The sequence below is a fragment of the Amia ocellicauda genome, chromosome 7, assembly GCF_036373705.1.
Source record: "Amia ocellicauda isolate fAmiCal2 chromosome 7, fAmiCal2.hap1, whole genome shotgun sequence".
NCBI classification, from domain to species: domain Eukaryota; kingdom Metazoa; phylum Chordata; class Actinopteri; order Amiiformes; family Amiidae; genus Amia; species Amia ocellicauda.
This window is the reverse complement of record NC_089856.1, coordinates 26,784,033-26,806,073: the sequence shown is the minus strand read 5'-3', so window position 1 is coordinate 26,806,073 and position 22,041 is coordinate 26,784,033. Positions and strand designations below refer to the sequence as shown.

General features: G+C 37.1%; 1 protein-coding gene across 2 annotated transcripts in view; it reads right to left on the bottom strand.

Moving 5' to 3' along the window:
* LOC136753095 (solute carrier family 7 member 14) overlaps window positions 1-22,041 on the bottom strand; it is a 104,712-nt gene that overhangs the window by 20,231 nt on the left and 62,440 nt on the right. Inside the window, exon 1 of one of the 2 annotated variants that reach the window (XM_066708931.1) lies at window positions 10,907-11,265. The exons of the other annotated variant lie outside the window; for it this stretch is intronic. The gene's annotated coding sequence lies outside the window, so the exon portion shown is untranslated. Of the gene's footprint in view, window positions 1-10,906; window positions 11,266-22,041 lie in introns of those variants that run through there. 2 annotated transcript variants of the gene reach the window in all.

Below are 22,041 nucleotides of genomic sequence, written 5' to 3'. Positions count from 1 at the left end.
CGTATTTAAAACACCCTATTTATGATCACCCCCCTCCTTTATGACCAAACTTATATCAAATCTGAATATTTTAAAACATATGCCCTAATTAAAGTGCAATGCATTAAAATGCTTATTGTATTTTGTATTGATTGTACTACTGAACGCTATGAATGCTTAAAAATATTTATTGTGTTAATTGTAGGTTTCCCTTTATAATAACCTAATTATTATTATTAATAATAATAATTAGAATTACATTGTTTTTTCTTTAGTTAAACCAGATATACATACGTACAGCTTAGAAAAGTGAAGTGGTTCTCATGAAATGTCCCCTTTTCTTCCATATTACATAAAGTTTGGCATGTGTTTATTATTATTATTATTATTATTATTATTATTATTATTATTATTATTATTATTATTATTATTATTATTCTCTTTCACAGCCTCTCTTTTGTGGAAAAGTTAAAAAAAACTGGATGTAAATAATCTTTTTACTGTGTCTTGTAACAGGAAATACTAAAATTAATATCATAATCAAAACAATGTTCTGTTTGACTTAGGAATCCAAAATAGCTCAGTAGCTGATGACATCCTGTTTCTCCTATGTGCTAATTAGGCATGTGACAGTCCTTCACCTAATTTACTGTAGTTGCTGTATCTTGCACTTTTTTTTTCTTCATTGTATAACAGATTGCAATATAAAGAATTCTGCCTCTTTCCTCATCCACTAAGATTTTTATAAACAAAGTAACCATTTTACATTTTACACAAGTTTATAAACACACATTTACTGACTTTAAAAGTGAAATAAATATAAACATATAATTCACCTATCCATCCATACCTACATCAAATACATATTTTCTTTCTGACAGCAGAGTAAGGAACTCATGGAATACACAAAAAAAGGAAACTAATCTCAACTCCAGTATTGATCCAAAACATAACTAACATTATAAAACCAAACAGAAATAAATAAATAAATAAATAAATAAATAAATAAATAAATAAATCTAATTATAACTGTGCTTCACCACTCTCAGTTGCTATAGTAACCTGCCTCATTAGTCTTAGACACTGAAGTTACTGGAGAAAGCATGGCGCTTTTGAAAACACCACAACAAAAGCTGGTATCATAAAAACTGGGACAAAAGGTCAATATTTCCTCAGTACCATCCTGGTGTTTTTCACCATGGAATAAAATAAATAAAGTAAACCTGTGAATGAAACAGAAATAGATGGAAGAACTGGAGTTTGCTGCTTTGCGGCTCTGATGGAAATTATTAACATTATTGTTGACTGATTTATACAAGAGGAATAGGGAGCAACAAAAGGAAAAAAGTCTGTAGTTGGGAAATGTTTTTCAAGCCGCCGAGTGATGAGATAAACCAGAGAGTACACTCTGTGTGCCAACTGACACAGCCCACACATCTAATTACAGACAAGGGTTGATTAGAGCTACTGTCAACCCAGGGAAAGAGGAAAACCCAGACTCTGAATTACAGTGTTGTACATAATTAGTAGTATTCTGAATCTGTCAGTGTAAATAAACCTGCAGAGGACAGCTTATGTTTTCTACTGTATTGAAGCTGATGCAAATAGAAATACATAACATGCTAAGAAACTGCTTAACCTTCAGGAAGTATCATAGCTTGGGATCACCAAAAGGGTAATTTCTTTCGGTATATCCCAGGGGCTCTGTGCCATCCTTTTACAAGATCTATTAATCACACCAGTTTCTCCTCCTCTAGTTCTCATTTTTTATTACCAGACTGATCAGCCCAGCTATTATAATGAGAATGGGGGATCGCTGTTTTAGAAGATTAAAATAAATCTCAGTGTGGTTTACTGTAATTTATCCTCATTATCAGCAGCTAGGGATGCAGCTTTAATTGGGCTTCCGAGGGTTCCCAATTTCCAAAAGCTCCAATTTCTTCAAATGCTAGAAAATATCAACATGACGTGGCAAATCACAGAGCATTCAGTAAGGGGATGCATGACAATGTGCATCTCGCGAACATGCAAGGTGTCTGAAAGGTGTGAAGCTCCATTTCTCAGAAGTCGAACATGATGACTGAGGTTGGTTTTTTCAATCCCATTGTGTGCTTCCAGTTGCATAAGCTGAAGCCCACACATCTCCTGATGTTGGGGCAATTGTTCCATCTTTAAGAAGACAGTGAATGCAGATATCAGCACAAAATAAATCAGACTTATGCAAGCTGTAGCATCAGTGGCATATGTTACACATAACCTTTCTGCAGCAATGACAAATAATAATCAGAAATACAAATAATAAAGCAAGCCTTTTTCATATTAGATTCAGAATTTTGCTAGGTTCAGAAAATTGTTATTGTCGTTGGAAGTGATGGACTATCAGAATAATATCTGTTGTTTTCCCATTTTAATCAAGAAGGGTCAGCCTACAGCACATATCTTGATCACGTATTCAAGGCATTCTGGAATATAAACCGCATGATAACCAACATAGCAAGGAAAATCTGCCCACAAACAGCAAATCACACTATTAATAGAAATAAAAGCAGATGGTCTTCTTTAGCCTTTGGAAATGCATCAAGATTAGATGATCAAACAAAGGATGAATTAAATAAACTATTAAATTAGGATTCATTTTATGGCAGTTGTAGGGGTGAACAAAGGCAGGTTGTAATTCTCTATTCAAACATTTCTGCATTTATTATTGGGCTTCATTAGCTGTCCTTGTGATGGAGAAGGACATTAGGTTAAGCTTAAGTCAAGCAAAGGTCAGGGCACCACTGAGCTAGAAAAACACCTGAGACAGAGTGCAAAACATCCTGAGAGACACCACTTGCCCAGAAAAGCCCTTTTGCTAAAGGAGGAAAAAGCAATAACAAGCAGAAAAAAATTGTCTGAAGATATATTAATCTTCTGCAGATCCAGACCATTCACTGTCTCCTGAAAGTGTTGTGTTTGGATTAGTCTTTAATTAGGAAAAACAACAAAATATAACCCCAAACATAACCCTTACAGACTGGTTTAATGTCATGCCTAATGTTTCCTAACCATTTATGCCATAAAGCAATTAAGCTAAATTCTGAGATGCCAAGGTTGATTTACCTTTAAACCCCTTTAGAACATTTTCAAATGAAATTGCATTAAAGTGTAACTGAGAGTGGAGTAGCAATGCACAAATAAGACATGGATACCTTGAATATTGTTTTCCTTTGAAGGTATCTAAAGACACTATTGAACTTAAAACCTCCTATATGTAGACTCCTCTTATTATGTTTGAGATTTTCAAACATCAACCTAAGAGGCAAATACATGTTAGCAAGTTTTTTATTATAATTTCTGTGCAAAGGCAAAACAAAGTAACAAAGTCTTAAATTTGCAGTGCTCCAATAAATTTGAATAGTCATACATTTCAAAGCCACAGTTTTAAGAGACCTTAGTGACAGCAGTGCCTTAGTACAGGACCAGCTGTTCCCATGTACAGATAACAAAAGTATAGTTTACAACAAAGTCTGATACTAGTGATACTGAAATTAGAAAATAAGGTTTCAATAACTAGTTATCTTAGAAAAAACAAAATACTTCCTGGGAAAAGAGCTGAAATGCATTTCCCAAAAAACATGTTGTTGAGATCCGTTTCTGAAGTCTGCTGCTAATATCTACAGATGCTCTTGGAAGCTATAAAGTAATTAAAGCCAGTGTCATGTCATGACTTATCAAGAAGCCATGGATGTCAGGTGATATAGTGGGTGATTTATCATCCAGGGCTTTTATGCTAAGTAGGGGCATTTTCCTCTATCTTCAGTTAACCACAAATATTTGCAATACATTTCTGCTTGACACTGCTGTTTCTTCACCACAACTTGGATTACCAACCCACTCATTATGAATGTATATTATATTATAGTATATTATATATATATATATACACCGATCAGCCATAACATTATGACCACCTGCCTAATATTGTGTAGGTCCCCTTTTGCCGCCAAAACAGCCCTGACCCGTCGAGGCATGGACTCCACTAGACCTCTGAAGGTGTGCTGTGGTATCTGGCACCAAGACGTTAGCAGCAGATCCTTTAAGTCCTGTAAGTTGTGAGTTGGGGCCTCCATGGATCGGACTTGTTTGTCCAGCACATCCCACAGATGCTCGATTGGATTGAGATCTGGGGAATTTGGAGGCCAAGTTAACACCTTGAACTCATGATTCATCAAACCAGGCCACCTTCTTCCATTGCTCCGTGGTCCAGTTCTGATGCTCACGTGCCCATTGTAGGTGCTTTTGGCAGTGGACAGGGGTCAGCATGGGCACCCTGACTGGTCTGCGGTTACGCAGCCCCATACTAAATAAGCTAAATAAGACAGCTGTTAACAATGCATATGACAGGACATAGGTAGACCCACCCTTGGCCTTAATGACAGCTGAAATGCTTTTGAGAGATGGATAGAAAAATACTGTGACATTCCTCCTGTGGCGCAGCTTGCAATACAACAAGAGATGGAGTTTTCTGCTGTCTTGTAGAAGCATTCTTTAATAGAAGTAGTGCTCTCTTTAATGACTGGGTATATTAAAGTGTCAGTAGAGGTACTTAACGTCAGCCTAAAATGCAGTCAAAGTAGGTAAAACAGTATTGTCCGAAATATGACCATGAAAATGAAGTGTTGAACACAATCTTCCACCTGGATTTGCAATAAAAACTTCACCAGGGACTGTCAACCTTGTAAATGGGAAACATTGTTTTTATTAAGGTATTTATAAATACAAAATAACAAGAGGGTGGTGCTCTCTTCTGTTACGGGCCACCCCTTTGTTATAGCAGGTACATATGCAGCTCTAGCACTGCACAGTGAGGAAGCATATTGTGGTGATTAAGAGACAGCACGGAAGCACTGCATTGCATTACAGAACCTCCCCCCGTACTGGAATGAAATTATTCTCATTACCAGCAAAGTGCAACAGGCTGGCTGGAATATTTCATCTCATCCCTTTTACACCTCCTCTCAGAGCAGATTCCCAGTATTCTCTCTGGTACACAACATCAGAATGCTAAGCAGGAAAGGGACTGACAAACTGAATTCCCAGGGGATTCAATCCTTCCCCAGTTGCCTCCTCCTTTAGTTTTATTTCCACTTATTTCCGAAATTCCCATATGATTATGTGATTGTGTTTAGATGAAAAATATATGTAAGGTATGCTGTACCTGAAAGGACTTTGTTTCTCTTGCGACACCTCTGTATTGTTAATACAGACAGTTTTAAGACATTTGTTTTTGTTTCGCATAAGAAACAAGCATCTTAGCATGGCTCTCCCCCCAGACATTCAATTAAGACACGGAAAGACAGTGCCACTTTGAAAAACATACTAAATGAGCTTGGTCTCATTCTACAGCATGCTTAGGATAGACTGTCTTTTCATTAAAGTGAAAAATACGCTGGGTGCATGAACCATGCATCAAAACAGAAAACAGGGACTGTCAAATTTTAAGCACAGCCTTGGGGACTAGAAGCAAGCTGGTCTATTTTCTGAAAGAACAGAGGATGCTAAACTATTGAAGAATTACAGGAGAGTCTTCAATGTGGTATATCACAGTGTAAAAAATAAAAAATAAAAGGAAAAGCACAGGAATTGTTGTCAAATAAACCCATTAGAAACGGCAGCAAAATATATGGTATCATTCAGCTCTAAAATGGAACTCAGCCATTAGAGGTTTGAGAACTCTATTGCATGTAGAAATATTCTTGTCTGTTTTAAGGTGCCTATTGGCATGGTATGTGAGGGAAGATGCCAGAAAAATGTCATATGATACCACAAAATGCACTACTCTATAACATTACCACTTGAAACAAAGCATAGAGAAACAAGAGCTTTCTTTAGCAAGGGTTTAATATATCCCAAAATTAATTCCGTCGCTTAGCCTACACATACATCAGCTATATTATTTAGTAACAGTAATTACCTCTCCTAAGAAATTAAGGATCACTTTTTCTTTCTCCAGGACCAGGAGCCCCAAGACTTTCAAGAACAGTGAAGTGAAAATTAAAAATGTGACAGACCTAGATTACCTTTTTTTATTTTCTCAAGAGAGAGAAACACTTAAATAAAATGAATTGCATGAATCTCATCCAGTCTGGAAGAGAGCCCTATGCCTTTTAGAACACTATGCATGAACAGAGTGGTGTACGCATTTCCAGGCAAACCTTACACAGGTTTTTTTTTTTTTTTCATTGGCATGGTATTTCAGAGATTAGGTATATATGTCATATACTTTTTACGTGTGGATAATGTATAATGTAGCCAGATACTACCTACTACACCCCATCTTGTGTAGAGATGCATTTAAAATACCACATACACTTTTTAATATCTACTTGAGAATCACACATGTTGGTTTTGGATCTGAAGGGACTGTTTATTTATGATAAGGTAGTGTATATTAAAGGCAACCAAAAATGGTAAATTATTGGCAAACATGAAACTCATAATGGTTCAGGGCAGCAGGTTGCAGCTTGACAGTTAGCTCTTGTGCACATCCTTTCTCAAATAATCAGCAGCATTGCAGGCTTTGAAATAGGGCCACAGATCCATTCAACAATGCACTGTCTGGAAAAGTATAGTTACATAAACTGTCTTTCTTTGCTCTACAGGGTGCTGGTTATTAACATGTGGCCTCCCTTTTAGACCATGCACTTTGCTTTCAGGAAAAGCTGCCATAGACTCATTGTGATCCTTTCCTTTTGTCAACAAAATGCATGGACAAACAGAGCCTTTTTTCATGCCACATTATTAATTTAACAGCTGCAAGATAAAAGCCTCGGTGAGTAATATGTGAGATTTATTTATGGTAAAAAGGTGTAGTCTTTGCTTCAGGCTTTGGGATATATCCTTGTCTTTGATGGTTTCAATGAGGTTTTTAAATATTATTTTTTGCCTGTCAGGTATCCATGGGATTAAATATATCTATGGTATATTGGCTGCCAGAGGTGAAAGTCACATGTGATATCTTAAGTGCATTAAGCTATCACACCCACATGGTTTGCTTTGTCCTTGCTTTATGACTTTAATATGCATGAAATGAGGGTCAGATTTGACAGTATAAGGAATTATAATTCTGTGGAATTAAAAATAAAATTGCCATACAAAACTATTACGTTCAGTTATTTGAACTTGCAGGAAAAATATTAATTTATTCTTCAAGAGAGGTTATTGCAGATCAACACTATAAACATAGATACTATTAATGAAGACTGAGTAAAACTTCAAATAATGGACAAGCCAACTTCAATCTGCATGCTGTAATGACACCACTTTCACATTAACCTGAGAAGAATTAGTACCATGTTTGTCCTGGTTAAGATTATAGGATTTAATTATTTGATTTATTTTAGGATTCACCTGATAGTTTTTGGAGTGCTGTACAATTTGACGTAAATCATAAACATAAATAAAATATATAGTATAGAAAAGTACATACTGATTCTAATAATATCTGTTACCTTTTATAACAATTTGCATCATTTAAGACTACAGACCTTAAAAGTCAAAAGCATTAACAAAGAAAACTATTTATGAAAGATTTGGGAGTTTTATTAACCTTATACAACCTTTTACCAATAACAATAAATTCAATTAATTGATCACATAATATTAAAACTCCTAATCTAACCACAATGCACTTTTAATAGATTACTTTTATTCTCAAATCGAATTTGACATAAAATAAACCAGACTTATTAACAGACAACAAAGTTGCAGGAGTCTGCTCATCTGGTCTGTTTATTTAATGGGCTGCTGATAGAAATGCAGATGGTCTTGATTGATGAAGAGCCGTTGATTGCATTAGACCTTTATGTGCAGACAAGGTAGCCTATTGACGTCATTGCTGGGGTTTTATATTTCAGTCATAGCAATAAGTGAGTGAGTCAGCCACTCTCATCCAACAGAATCAGGGTTAAAAGATCAGCAATTTAATATATATGTTTTTAAAATGCAAAACTTTGGACATTTGGTGTACAGACTACATTACTAACAGGCGTTATTCACAATGTATTGATCAGGGTGTTGGTCCAACCAGTCACTTAATGGCAGTACAATGAACACTTTCCTCACAGCATAATATCTATCTAGTGCTTCGAGAACATGTCAGGTCTTGGCTAACTTTTCCAGATTCCTTATTCCAGTTCTTTTCAGAGATATTTCACACAATTAAGGTCAGGACTCTGAGCAGACCATGACATGTTTACAATACTCTCTAGTTGACCAATGGTATTAAACTGCAAACTGTGTGACAAGGTGTCTTATCGTGCTGGCAGATGTAATGAGTATAAAATTCCTTCAGTGATGGCAGAAAACGTTGTCCAAAATATTACAGTATGCTCCTAGTGCCCTTCAGACAAACAAACAAAGAAAACAACAACAGACTCTACCATTGTCATGATTACAAATCCATTACTCATGGAGGAGAGGCTTGTGCTAACTCTTTGGTAAGATAATGAATATAGTATTTAACATAGCAAACAATGACAAACTATCTTCAATGCCTTTCATATCATATTACCCTCCAAGTGAACTGCAGTGTAGTGTGAGATTTTAATAAGCAGGTATGGACCCAGCTTTGACATCTGTGCCACGACTGTTAAAAAATATGTAATCTGCATGAAATATTTGGTCTAATCAGTTATAAACTTTGTCATAGTCACACTTTACAGCATGTGTAGTTTCATTTGACTGTTGGGGTGTGTAGGCCTCCATTTAGGATGAGAGATACAGGATGTTCCCTCAGAATGAAAAATTATCCTCAGTAATATAAGGAAGCTAAAAAGAGGTGCATAGGTGCAACTCTAAAAATGTGCAGGTTTTCTTTTGTAAATATGTAGAAGAAAGGCAGTACATTCTATGTCTATACATTTGGTCGTATGGGGACAGCTTTTTTAATTTCATTATAGGTTATACTTAATGGAAGGGCTGGAGAAAATCCAAGGACATGCCAGGCATTTATGTATTACCATGGACACTAAAGCACCACCTTGGTTGGCAAGAAACTGCGAATATTAAACCCAGTGCATCTAACTGGCCTATATAAGTCACCTTGGGTTAGATATACCTAGTTATATTAATATAAAACAATTCTGTAACACCAGTACTTCCAATAAAATAAAATCTGATCTACAAATAACAGCATTAATACCAAGAGATCTGGGCTATGGTTAAGAAACCATTATCTTATTCAATAATTAACTCTACAATATCAAAAGATTATATTTAAGATTAAATACAGACAATTATTCAGTTCTAGGCTGCATTGGGAACCCACTGTCCTTTACTTGATTTAACTGGTCTGCTGTTTAATATATCTGCAAGAAAATCCTGTTAGATCAGGGGGAATGACAGCAAGCTTCTCCTCCCCGCTCCAGTCAAGAAGTACAGAAAAATCCGCTGCTGTACTGATCAGTCAATAATTGTATTCAAAAGGCAAAAGGACTAAAATAACCATAACTGGAAAAAGAAGAGTAATTGCACTCGCTTAATTAAACAAAGTAAAACAGAAGAATGCTCATTATTCCGTGCAGCGGATAAAAAATACATATCAAGACAACTGTATTAACAAGCATATCTGAAGACATTTATAAGATGAGAAAAAAATACAATGTTACAGTTATACGTACATATTTTTGCAAGGTGTTTATTAGGTGAGTGACTGATTAAAATGTATTACTAAAACACTGTTTGCATTGTCTTAGTTTTTTCTTCTTCTCTGTTATTAAAAGCTGGAAGAACGAAGTAACTTTCCCTAGCTCTTTAGAAGTTTACCAAAACAAAACCTAAACTAGTACAACGGGAAAAAAAATTACATAATTCTATTTTCACACGTTTGTTTTCTCACTATGACAAATTAGTTCACGTCTACGCCTCAAAATAATAGCAACGCGGTGTAGAAAATGTGTAAAAAAAACTTGCGCCACGAAAAGGTAGAGCGCGTTTCAGCACCACGGACAGTTCCATGAATAAGGAGCTATAGGAAATCTAGAGCACATCCACAAAAAGCTGGGTTAGATCTGGCAAATTCAAATTGACGCTACGTTTCCTGCTTTATTGTGTTAGTTTTGTATTGTTCTTGTAATTAATACATCCAAATCACTGCTATCTGTCCCTAAGCTAAGTCCCCGCATTCCTACTAAGTCACAGTTGATTAACCCCTATCTAACCCGGTCACCTTTCGATAGAGACACCGATCTGCGTTAAGGATATTCTACTGTGAAAAAAAAAAACATCACAAGGAGCTCTTTTGTCAGAAAGGATAGTATCTGCCTCCGCAGATATCGTGATCCGAGTAGGTGGATATACATTGTCTTACAAACTACAAAAAAGAAAAGGGTACTGAAAGACAAATCCCATTAAAATATTGTATCCGCCACCTCTCGTGATAAAATACTGTGTATTTGATAATAGTATATATTTGATAAATGATTAAAACAATGTTGCGTTATAGCAATTATTTGTTTCTGTTTTGTATTTTAATCACAACATGTAACAATATAATACTGTTTTTATTTATAAGAGCTACTCCCCCTTGGTGCAATATTTATAAGCGAGACGCCGGATCATATTTCGTCCCCTTGGGAGTTTTAACACCCCGAGCTTGAGTTGAAATGATTGACTTTCTCCTAGCAGTGGAATTGTTTATCACACCATAGGGTTAGAGGAGGAATATACTATAAAATAACATAAGAAGTAATGTTTTAAATGCCACAAGATTATAGTCTAGGCTTGGCTGCATTTTACATGTATTGCGTATTAAAATGTGTTCACAGCAACATTGCATCACTCTCAAATATCAAGTATCACATGCATGCATGCATATATATATATATTTATACCGCACATATATTGAATATAAGTAGAACAGCAGAAATACAACAGCTGTAAATACCTTCATCAATTTGTTCAATCCAGTCTTACACTCCGAGAACTACTGCAGTTCATAACAAGCATCACCCGATGAGGTGACATAGCCAAACCCATACGAGTCTCATTGCAGGTGCTCTTTCAGAAGAGATCCTGTGTATTTCCGTTTTTGTGGATGCACACAAACAGCACACGGGTCATGCAACCGTCCGCCTGCGCCATTTTCATAGCAAAAGATCAAATCCTAAATATAAAGAGAAAATCACTCACGCTTTCCCCCCCCCCCCCGCGGATTAATGGATTACGATGGTGTTGTCAAGCTCCATTTTCAAAGCAGTATTTGCTCGCATCCGGGCTGGGCAACTACAGCCAGGCGAGAGCGGTGATGTAAAAATATCTTGAATTATTCAGAGGGTTTTCCACGTGACCACCGCCAAATGTATTATTTAACAAGATGCCCCCATTCAACAGCTGCCGACGTCAATGACGCTGTGATGTCAGCTACGCCGGTTATTATATCTGCTTTATGGTTTTGCGACTGAGTACCAAGCATCGTGTTCGGAGGAAACAAACGACGAAACTGGGGTTTTAAATCGCAAGCCATATCGCTCAGATCAATTGCACTGTTAAGTGTAGGATCCGGATCGAAATGGGCGGTGAGAGACTGTGAAATGTAAAGAAAATCATATATATATATATATATATATATATATATATATATATATATATGAAAACAGAATCTGATCTGAAACAGTTGCTTTACCATTATCACATTAAGGAATATAGTCTACATGTTACATTTTGAGGTTCATGCCTTGTGCATAATATGAATATGAAGAGAAATGAATTAAGCTGGTGAAAGATTAAAGTATACAGTAAATGACTATATAACTGCTAACTCGTTTTTCTTTCACCTGCACGGTTCACGGGGAGGGTGTAGTAATTAAATTTAGCGAAAGGATGCACCGCAGCTGGTGGAAATTGCGCTCATCTCGCTAGGAGGCTGCTTGACTATTACTTTATCGCCCTGACATCTGAAGCACAGTCATTTTCCAAGGCAAGTGTACTTTCCACTGGGAGAAAGCAGTGAAGAATAGCCGAAACTCGTTGCACTTTATAGAACAGGCATGCTGTCACGAAAAGACTGGCATTAAAGGTGTCTAAACTGAGTTACTACCCAATATTGATTATGTATGTAAGGTGTGTGTAAGGATGCAACTTGAATATCAATAATGCAGAGTGAAAGTGTGTACGTGTATAGCAACTCTAGGCATTACAATAACAGAATATTCAAGAACCTTCAGGTATCACGTTTCACATAACTGGGTGTTTAATATGCTGATATTTCTATTATGTATTACATGTGTCAAGGCTAGTTGACAATGTTGTCAACATATTTCATATGAGGGGGGAAATATGACTACATGACAGTGCAGACAACAACAACAACAACAACAACAACAACAACAACAACAACAAATCTATTCCAGTTTAGCTTCAAGCAAATCCCCTTAGGTTGTTTCTGCTGAAGGCTGGGGATATTAAATAGATATTAAATAGACCAACAGTTGCAACATGTCAACTGATACCAGAGTCTGGGGGAGGTAGAGGTGTTGTCATTTAACTATTGGCCAATTACATTTCTAACCCAGAACATTTTAGCTTCCATTCCATATCTAAACTCTAACTTCAAAGTTATACTCTTTATATACAGTGTTCTCCTGACAACGGGAAAAGGGTGAATTTATATGTGTTGTTAAGTTGTTATTGGATCTAGGTATCTAAGTATCCTTAAAAATAAAAGCAGCTGTAGACAGTTTACTTCAGGGTTTCAGCAGTTCAGGTAACACATTTCCATGTTACAATTTGTTCAATAATTCATCTAGGTTTGCTAAAACAGATTCTCCTGTCTGCCTGGGCAATAATTTTGTATTGTTGTGCATTAAATGACATTACGATTTTAATACTTTGCTCACAGATATGCAATTCAAACTATTATGGTCTTTCTCAGAGCACTGTGCCTTTCTCTCCTGCCATGCACATCATTTAGGATACAAAATGCAGCCAGCTAAATGACCACCTGCCCACACAAGCCTCACAATATCACTACCAGTGATGGATGCAGTCCCAAATGAATAATTCATCCTATCCTGTTTTCCAATAAAATATTCAGCATTCTTTTCTCATTAGCACCAGCTAGAAATGCCAATTTCAGTTGCAGTCAGGATGGAGAATTGTGTAATGTTATTAGCCTTCACTTCTGAGTAATAAAAATACATTTAAAATGTATTTGCTGCCGTGTAGGCTTATAAATACATTTCTGAAATGGCAATAGGCAGAGTCCTATTTAAACACACAATTTAAAACAGTGTCCCAGATACTGGTGCTGTGTAGCCTACAGATGGTAAATGTCAAGTTTCTTCTGTTGTTTGTGACCTGTGCGTGCATGATTCATGCTTAGTGCTTCCGTCAGAGACGGCGAAGGACAGAGCAATATCACAGCATTAGGAATGATCCTCACAGACATTTCTTGATGGGAGCAGTACCCCAGGGAGCTTCTGCGAGTCATGGCAGAGCTCCTGGACTGCATTCATGCATCCAAAACAAGTGTGGACAAGTAAGCTGTGGTGTAATGTAGCCCCAGGTTCATATCCTCCTCATGTGTGAGGCTAGTGACTCTCCACCTCCATTCCCATCACCTCCTTTAAGCTACACGGAGGAATTCACCCTGTTGGAGTGTGCTGAGGGAACGTTCTGACCTCCCATAGATCCATCATCATAAGGAAGCAGTTTATCAGATAGCCAAATGCTAGTTTCATTTGTTTTTCAGTTTGCACATCTGTGTCTTCCAACAGTCAGTCACCATGTACATTTTGAATTGAAGACAGGTGTGGGAAAGGTTTTGGAGTATAGGCACTTTACATACAATGTGTAGGTCAAACCTATTAGATTTACCTCATAAGTGCCTCCTTGCATCCTCTACAGATTATATGACTGGCAGTTCGAGGTCTTCAAGGCCAAGAGAAATCACAGCAAATTGATTATAATTCTTTGGATTTATTTTTCCCTCGCACTCTCCAATTCTGGTTTTATTAGGTTTTAAGATTTAAGAATATGGTTAGGTTTTATGTGTTAAGAATACACAATCTTTTTGCTCTTTAAAATGAAAACAGCTTACTTACTAAAGAAAATAAAGCATCGGGCATGTTATTGGGTTTGGGATTGTAAAGCATATTGCTGATGGATGTTAGCTACATGCTGCTGTATTAAACATTTATTGTGGATTTATCTGCTTTCTCCTACAGAGATTATCTCTATAAAACCAGCATGCATACTACACTGTTTTAGTTGGGACATTAATATGAAGTGATTTAATCCTCTGTTGTGCCACACCATCATTAGCAGGTGTAAGTATGATATGAAAAAGCAGTACTAAGCAGGAGTGGAACATTCACCTGTCAATTTAAAACTATATTCCAATACATACAAGTCAAAAAAACAAATTGGACTACAATTGGGGGGGGTTAGCAACAAAATGTATTAATTACTGTTTATCAAGATGTAAACAAAAAGGGTAAAAATACTGTTTCCATAACCAAACAAATGCAGAACACTTGCAGAAATTAGATGTTTTTCACACAATTACAACATAATTAGCTGACACTTCGTTTCAAGCAATGTGTGTGAAAATGAATTATTCAGGCAGAATATGTACCAGAGATGCTAAGCTCAGTATCATTCCAGCTCTGACTGGTATTTTTAAAAATCTATTTCAAAACTTTAAATGCTGCTAATTGGAACTATTCAGCTGGCACCGTCTCAGCCCAGACTCTTGGATGCATTCACTACCTTTTAGGTGTCCTGTCTCACCTGCCGCTCATTAGCAGGCTACACTGCTGAAAACAAAAAAAAAGGAGTCATATTCTCGATAAGCACCTGATTCTGCATGTAGGATTTCCTTCTGGCGTGTGTTTGCAGGGATATGAAAGAAGGGGTATACTAATGACCTTTAACAAAAGGTGACTACACAGAGATAAAAAGGGTCTCTGATGTCTTTCAGAAGGGGGTGGGGGGGAGTTGTTTGGCAGACACAACCGCAAACCACTTTACCAGCAATGTACTTTCACTGTTGGGAAGCAGAGGCAGGGGAGAGAGGGGTGAACCAGAGTGCACTGGGGAGAAGTGATGAAAAGATGCTTGTGAGATTACAGAATAGGCTCAGGTGGTGTTTGGGAGTGGAACCACATCTTGAATTGAAAGATTCCCACTGGTCTTCACCTTTCATAAACACTTATATCTCCTACTGTTAAAAAACAACACCACCACAAACTTTACCTTCACATACACAGTCTAATATTTTCTGTGTTTCCTAATAACAACATGCTGCAGACCACACAAGTAAGAGACAGGAGGTTGTCCAGAAGATTTACAAAGGATTAATCTAATGGAAGCCAGGTGATGTGGGACTACATAAAACTCTACTACTATAATATGGCAGATGTTTCAGCTTGAAAGATCACATTCATCTTGAACTGCAGTTTTTTTTTTGTATTTGTCAGTGCCTGAAAAGGTGAAATCCTTAACACATTAAATACTTTAAGTAGCCTCTAGAGGGTGGGCCAAGAATCTTTACCTGTTGATATACTGCCCCTTAATCAGTGCAGATGGTTTAATCTTTCAAAGAGTTGCAATCACACAAGCCCACAGGGAAAGATCTTGTACGATGCTCTCTCCAGAAACATATCCCATTACGTTTATTTAAACAAGAAGAATTTAGAGTAAAGACAGTACTGGTTTTATAGCAGAAGAAGCAGCAATCTTTGCTACTAAATGACCCAACATTTGTCAATTTAATCATGAGGTCCCAGAGATAGTCTTTATGTATTTTTTTTTCATTCAGGCTGCAATTACAGACTTATTCTCAGTCATCTCTTAATGAAATGATGATGGGTTTTATTTTGGCCGCCTGAGAAGCAGACAGACATCAAGCTTCAGCTGTAATGGAGATGAAGAGGATCACGTTGTCAGCTCGTTAGTTTATCCTAAGTCTAAAAGCCATAAGTGTTCAAAATATGTACTGCACAAAGAAAAGAAGTCAGTCATAAAATTACTTCAATGGAAACTTAAGCCAAAGGCGAAGGTTAATGGTTAATTCAATTACATGGCATGGCAACACGCACTGCATAGTTTTGGAGAATCCCGACAATGACATTCCTATAAGCTCTCTCATCTCTACTGAGAATTTTGTCCTTTTTATGATCTGAATACACAAAAGAAGGGCAGATTATGCATTTTTCACAGGAATAGGAATACAATTTGACAGTCTATGGGTGTTAAAGCTTATTTCAGTTCATTTTTAGCTTTGCAATTTAAGTAGATTAAAGTTAAACTTTAATTATTATTGATTGCTAACTAAATATGTTTTACAGAGGCAATTGAAGGTAGACATTTATTTTACTTCTCCACCATGAATGGAAAGAATAATGAAATATACTTAGTGCATGTCTTTCATGGGCTTCTTTTATTCTGAATGATCAGGATTCATAAATACCTGAAAGGTAAAAGCAATTTAATTAGTTAGCAAACACGTTTAGTGAAAAACTGAATGTCTTCCTCTCAGAATTATTATTTAGACACTGTCATTAGCTGTAAATGTTTTACTGAAGCTACTCTCTGTGGATAATGCATTTGTAAAGGTATTTTGCTCATTTTATCAATGATTTCAAAGCACAATGTATGGGAAATGCAATTAGAAAGTGTGTTGACTAACTAAGTGCATTGCCACTGGACATTTGTATAGATACCTAAACAACACATCAGAAAATTATCCTTTTAGGACTGGATCCAAGCTAAGGCATTAGGATATACTAAGTATAAGTGACAGTGTTTGACTATACTTGTGTCAAGTGATATTATACTTTGATTAACACACACACACGCACTGACACTCACACTCACAGATGGATTACTCATACAGCTGGCATAGCCTGCTTTCATAGTCATATGTCCACATACATGTTCTGAAAAAAGAAGGGCTAATTGTTTTCTCTGGTTCCTGGGCATTACTATAGGGACTAAAGAGACCTTATATTGTTTTTCTTAGATAAACAATAGCTATTGACATTTGCCTTTCTGATGATCGAAATTGCTTTTTGTGAAGGGAGTGACTGCTGTCCAGTTTATCAGCTCTGTAGGAAACTGAGAGTAACTAAACTCCAATTGAGCTTTGTATTTAGGGACAGAATATAGGACAGAGTTAAATAATTGCTATTTGTGAATAATGTACATTGGGGAAAAAACAACAACTAATAAACTTAAAAGGTTTAGATAGAAAATGTAGCTCTTCCCAAAACTGGAGGTATAAGCTTTATTCATTACAATGGCTCATTTCTACGAAAAGCAAATATCCCACTGTTATCCTAATGTCACACTGACATATTTACACAATGCAGCTTCACAAATTGAGTTGAATATATTCCTGTTGAGACTGAAGCCATAGCTTCTTAATACCAAAGGAAAGAGAAAGTGTGCTCAGCTAAAAAATACAAAAAAACAATCAGTGTTCCGACTTCATTTACAGAGACGAAAAGATCCCTCTTAACAAAATGTACGTCTGTGATCATAGATTCAGTGGCTTCCCCCTTCTTAGATCTCCTGTAAATAATGAAGCACAAGCAATCTCTGACTTCTGCCAGCTCTCCCACTAAAGATAAAGACATCCCAATAAAAACACCATCATTTACACTACAAAGGCATTCGTTATATTAAGCATGGCTTTCATTTAGAAGATGGTAGCACAAAAAGGTAATTATCTCTCCCCAGTCGCCAACAGTTGGAAATGTCTTGTTTTCCATGTGTGACTTTCATGTGCCTGCTCAACCAGGCAAATGGGACACCTTTGCAAAACAGAGTCGCAAATTCACTTGGAAAAAAAAAAGAACCCATCTTTTGCAACCTATTGCAACCACCTTCAGATATCTCTGTCACTTAAAGAAACAATGCAAATGTAATTGCTTCAACAAAACATTAATGCGATAGAAATATACATCGAACTGTTCATGACCCAATTGTCACTTATCACAAGAAAGTTTACTATAAAATGACTGTTTCTAAATAGACACTGAATTCAACACATTTGGCTATATACACTCACCTAAAGGATTATTAGGAACACCTGTTCAATTTCTCATTAATGCAATTATCTAACCAACCAATCACATGGCAGTTGCTTTAATGCATTTAGGGGTGTGGTCCTGGTCAAGACAATCTCCCGAACTCCAAACTGAATGGCTGAATGGGAAAGAAAGGTGATTTAAGCAATTTTGAGCGTGGCATGGTTGTTGGTGCCAGACGGGCCGGTCTGAGTATTTCACAATCTGCTCAGTTACTGGGCTTTTCACGCACAACCATTTCTAGGGTTTACAAAGAATGGTGTGAAAAGGGAAAAACATCCAGTATGCGGCAGTCCTGTGGGCGAAAATGCCTTGTTGATGCTAGAGGTCAGAGGAGAATGGGCCGACTGATTCAAGCTGATAGAAGAGCAATTTTGACTGAAATAACCACTCGTTACAACCGAGGTATGCAGCAAAGCATTTGTGAAGCCACAACACGTACAACCTTGAGGCGGATGGGCTACAACAGCAGAAGACCCCACCGGGTACCACTCATCTCCACTACAAATAGGAAAAAGAGGCTACAATTTGCACAAGCTCACCAAAATTGGACAGTTGAAGACTGGAAAAATGTTGCCTGGTCTGATGAGTCTCGATTTCTGTTGAGACATTCAGATGGTAGAGTCAGAATTTGGCGTAAACAGAATGAGAACATGGATCCATCATGCCTTGTTACCACTGTGCAGGCTGGTGGTGGTGGTGTAATGGTGTGGGGGATGTTTTCTTGGCACACTTTAGGCCCCTTAGTGCCAATTGGGCATCGTTTAAATGCCACGGCCTACCTGAGCATTGTTTCTGACCATGTCCATCCCTTTATGACCACCATGTACCCATCCTCTGATGGCTACTTCCAGCAGGATAATGCACCATGTCACAAAGGTCGAATCATTTCAAATTGGTTTCTTGAACATGACAATGAGTTCACTGTACTAAACTGGCCCCCACAGTCACCAGATCTCAACCCAATAGAGCATCTTTGGGATGTGGTGGAACGGGAGCTTCGTGCCCTGGATGTACATCCCACAAATCTCCATCAACTGCAAGATGCTATCCTATCAATATGGGCCAACATTTCTAAAGAATGCTTTCAGCACCTTGTTGAATCAATGCCACGTACAATTAAGGCAGTTCTGAAGGCGAAAGGGGGTCAAACACAGTATTAGTATGGTGTTCCTAATAATCCTTTAGGTGAGTGTATACTCAATTTAAGTGAGCCGAGTACAGTTCCATATTATTATGGAAGTTTTTAATTGACTTCCTTCAACTGAAGTTTGCCAAGCAGACGTTTTCTTTTTTAATTGTCTGTTATAGACACTCCACTGGGAGGCCATCTGGAGAAGGAAGGCACGCTGAAAGAAATTAAAAATTTAACTATGGTAATCAGTAACTGCATTTTTGAATCTTCATTCTGTAAATAGCTTTGCTGAAGGGCAGACCTGCATCCATCCATTTTGATCCACACATGTAGTGCAAATAGGCCAGAATGTAACAATTAGATCTATCAGATGAGTTGACACTGTTGATTATATTCACTATGAATACAGCTGGAGTGCTATCCCACTGAGACTTATGCCACCAGTATGAGCTGGTCCAGGGCAGTAGACTGGGTTATTTTACTGCAGGATCACCTGTGGTAGTGCTCTGTAAACAGTTAGATTTCTTTGAATTTTGCAGCTGGAACTTGTGGGCAAGAACAGAGTTAAACAGATCATAAGGACAACCTGTTTTCTCTACTGTGGTTTTCTTATCTTTACCAGGCTTACAACACATACAGAAAACAAGTATAGTATTTACTTAAAAGAGAATCACAAGGATCAGCAAAACCTCTCTGCTTTCCTATTGCTATAGATCTGGAGGACTTGCATGGGAGATTTATTTTATTTCCATTATTTTTGTTTCTAATGCCAGGAAGTACATTTGATGTAGAGAAATTCCCTCCTGAGATAAATATAGAAAAAGCCAACCTGACAGCATCTGAAGCTCAATCAGATCTTTCCACTTTGTTGTATCGAAGGGTTAGGATTGGGGGGGGGGGGGGGAAACAGCAGTAATGTTGTACTTGCAATCAATACAATTCAATCATGGCTAAGTGTGTTTGTTTTTTTAATTCTCATTTTGTCTGCAATGCAGAATATTTAGGGTATAATAATAATAACAATACTAATTAAAACCATTTACATGTTCTGAAGCTTGTTTTAATAGCTGGATTAGAACAAATGTGTGGTAGGTAGCATGGAGATTGAGAGTTGTAATCTAATGAGACTTCAGCCTTCCCAGATTTATAACCTTGCACTCCAAACACAGACAGATTAAGTCTATTGTGCAGAGCTTTCATGTAGTAGAAATTAAAATCTTGTTCAATCATTTTAACTCAGATTACTGCATTTACGCAACAGGTGATTATTATTATTACAATTGTGTTTAAATATTTGTCTTGCATATAGCTTATAACTAAATATTTAATGTTGAACCAGGTTTTACATTTCAAATATAAAGAGGAAAAAGAAAATGCACAGGAAACTCAGTTTTAATTACCCTCAGCACCAGAAATAAGGGCAGATTTCAGGTTATAATGAAACACAAGAGTTGCTATGGAAACAGTCTAACTGCCTGCACAATGCAGCAAGTGTTTGTGGATTAAAAGGGAATTCACTGAATTAAGCTATCCCTTCGTGGTGCAATGACAATAATAATTTCAGACGCTCAAACAGGAGGGCTTTAATAGTAATAGCGATATTAGAAAAGCCCGGAAACAAACACTTTTGTATCTGTCAGGAAATAAGCCTAGCTGTAGAGAAAGACTACATAATTTAGGTTCCATGTTAAATTCACCGTGTCAAAAATACTGTATAACAAAAAAATATACAGGTGAACATGTATATTGAACATATGTAACGTATTATATTTGGAATGTTTCAAATAAAGGAAATTCTATACTGAGTAGACTTCAGTTGTGTGTACTGTACTGCTCCATTGTTCTGGTGCCCTGCCTTATGTTTTCCATAATGACATTCATCTGCCAGTTGTTTAACTTCATTATGTGTCTGCAATATAAGACTGTGAGCAGCACTGAAACCAGATAACCTGAGTTTGAAGACATCAGATAGCACACACCGCTTCAAGGTTTGGGACAAAGGAAATATTATGAACTGGTAAGTTAATTTAAAGAGATGAATAGATTTCTGGTTTTGAGACACATGGGGATCTAAAAACATTGTATATCATGTCTAACATGGGCAAGATTATTGACTGGTAGAGATAGTTTGGCTCATTGTGTGACATGATTCCAGACTGAGATATTCCTGCTACACTAAATATGCCAGTAAATCTGTGGGGACACAAGGTAATTAAAAACAAAGGGAAGAGTGCACTTTGTTTTTTTCCCCCCTGTGATCTGGGAGAGTCTATTGACATGCAACTCCAGTTTGCTGTGCTACAAATACAAGCACTGTCTATACAGAATACAAGCCCAGGTCCTTCAGAACAGGGGCTGTAATTTGATAAGCCAGGCAGTATCAGGCTGTAGCTTCAGACAACAGCGCAAACTGCTCTCTAGAGAAACATGGCAGTTTGATTTACATCCTCTGCCTCCATCTCTGCATGTTCCTATTACTTCTCAGACGAGCATCCCCCACTTTCCCTCAAGCTGTGTAAATATTGATGCAATTTCTTCTTCGTCTTCCTCAATAAGCCAGTGTCATTCTTTATTATTATTTTCTTCTTTTTTACTTTAAAACAGTCTAGTATTTGAAAATAAAAATTGTTAGTTGCTGTTTCTGAACTGTGATTCTTCTGTTGTAGGGCTATAATTTTGATTACATATCATTCTCTATCAGTGATCCATTGGTGGGATGAAATTCTCTATAGCAGGGTGGCTTAGTGGTCATTAATCACTGTGTTGGCCATTCAGGTAGATGAGTATGCAAGAGAAGGAGGAGTGTTATTATCACTATGCTCAAAATAACGGAGCCACTCAGTCCCATTATAT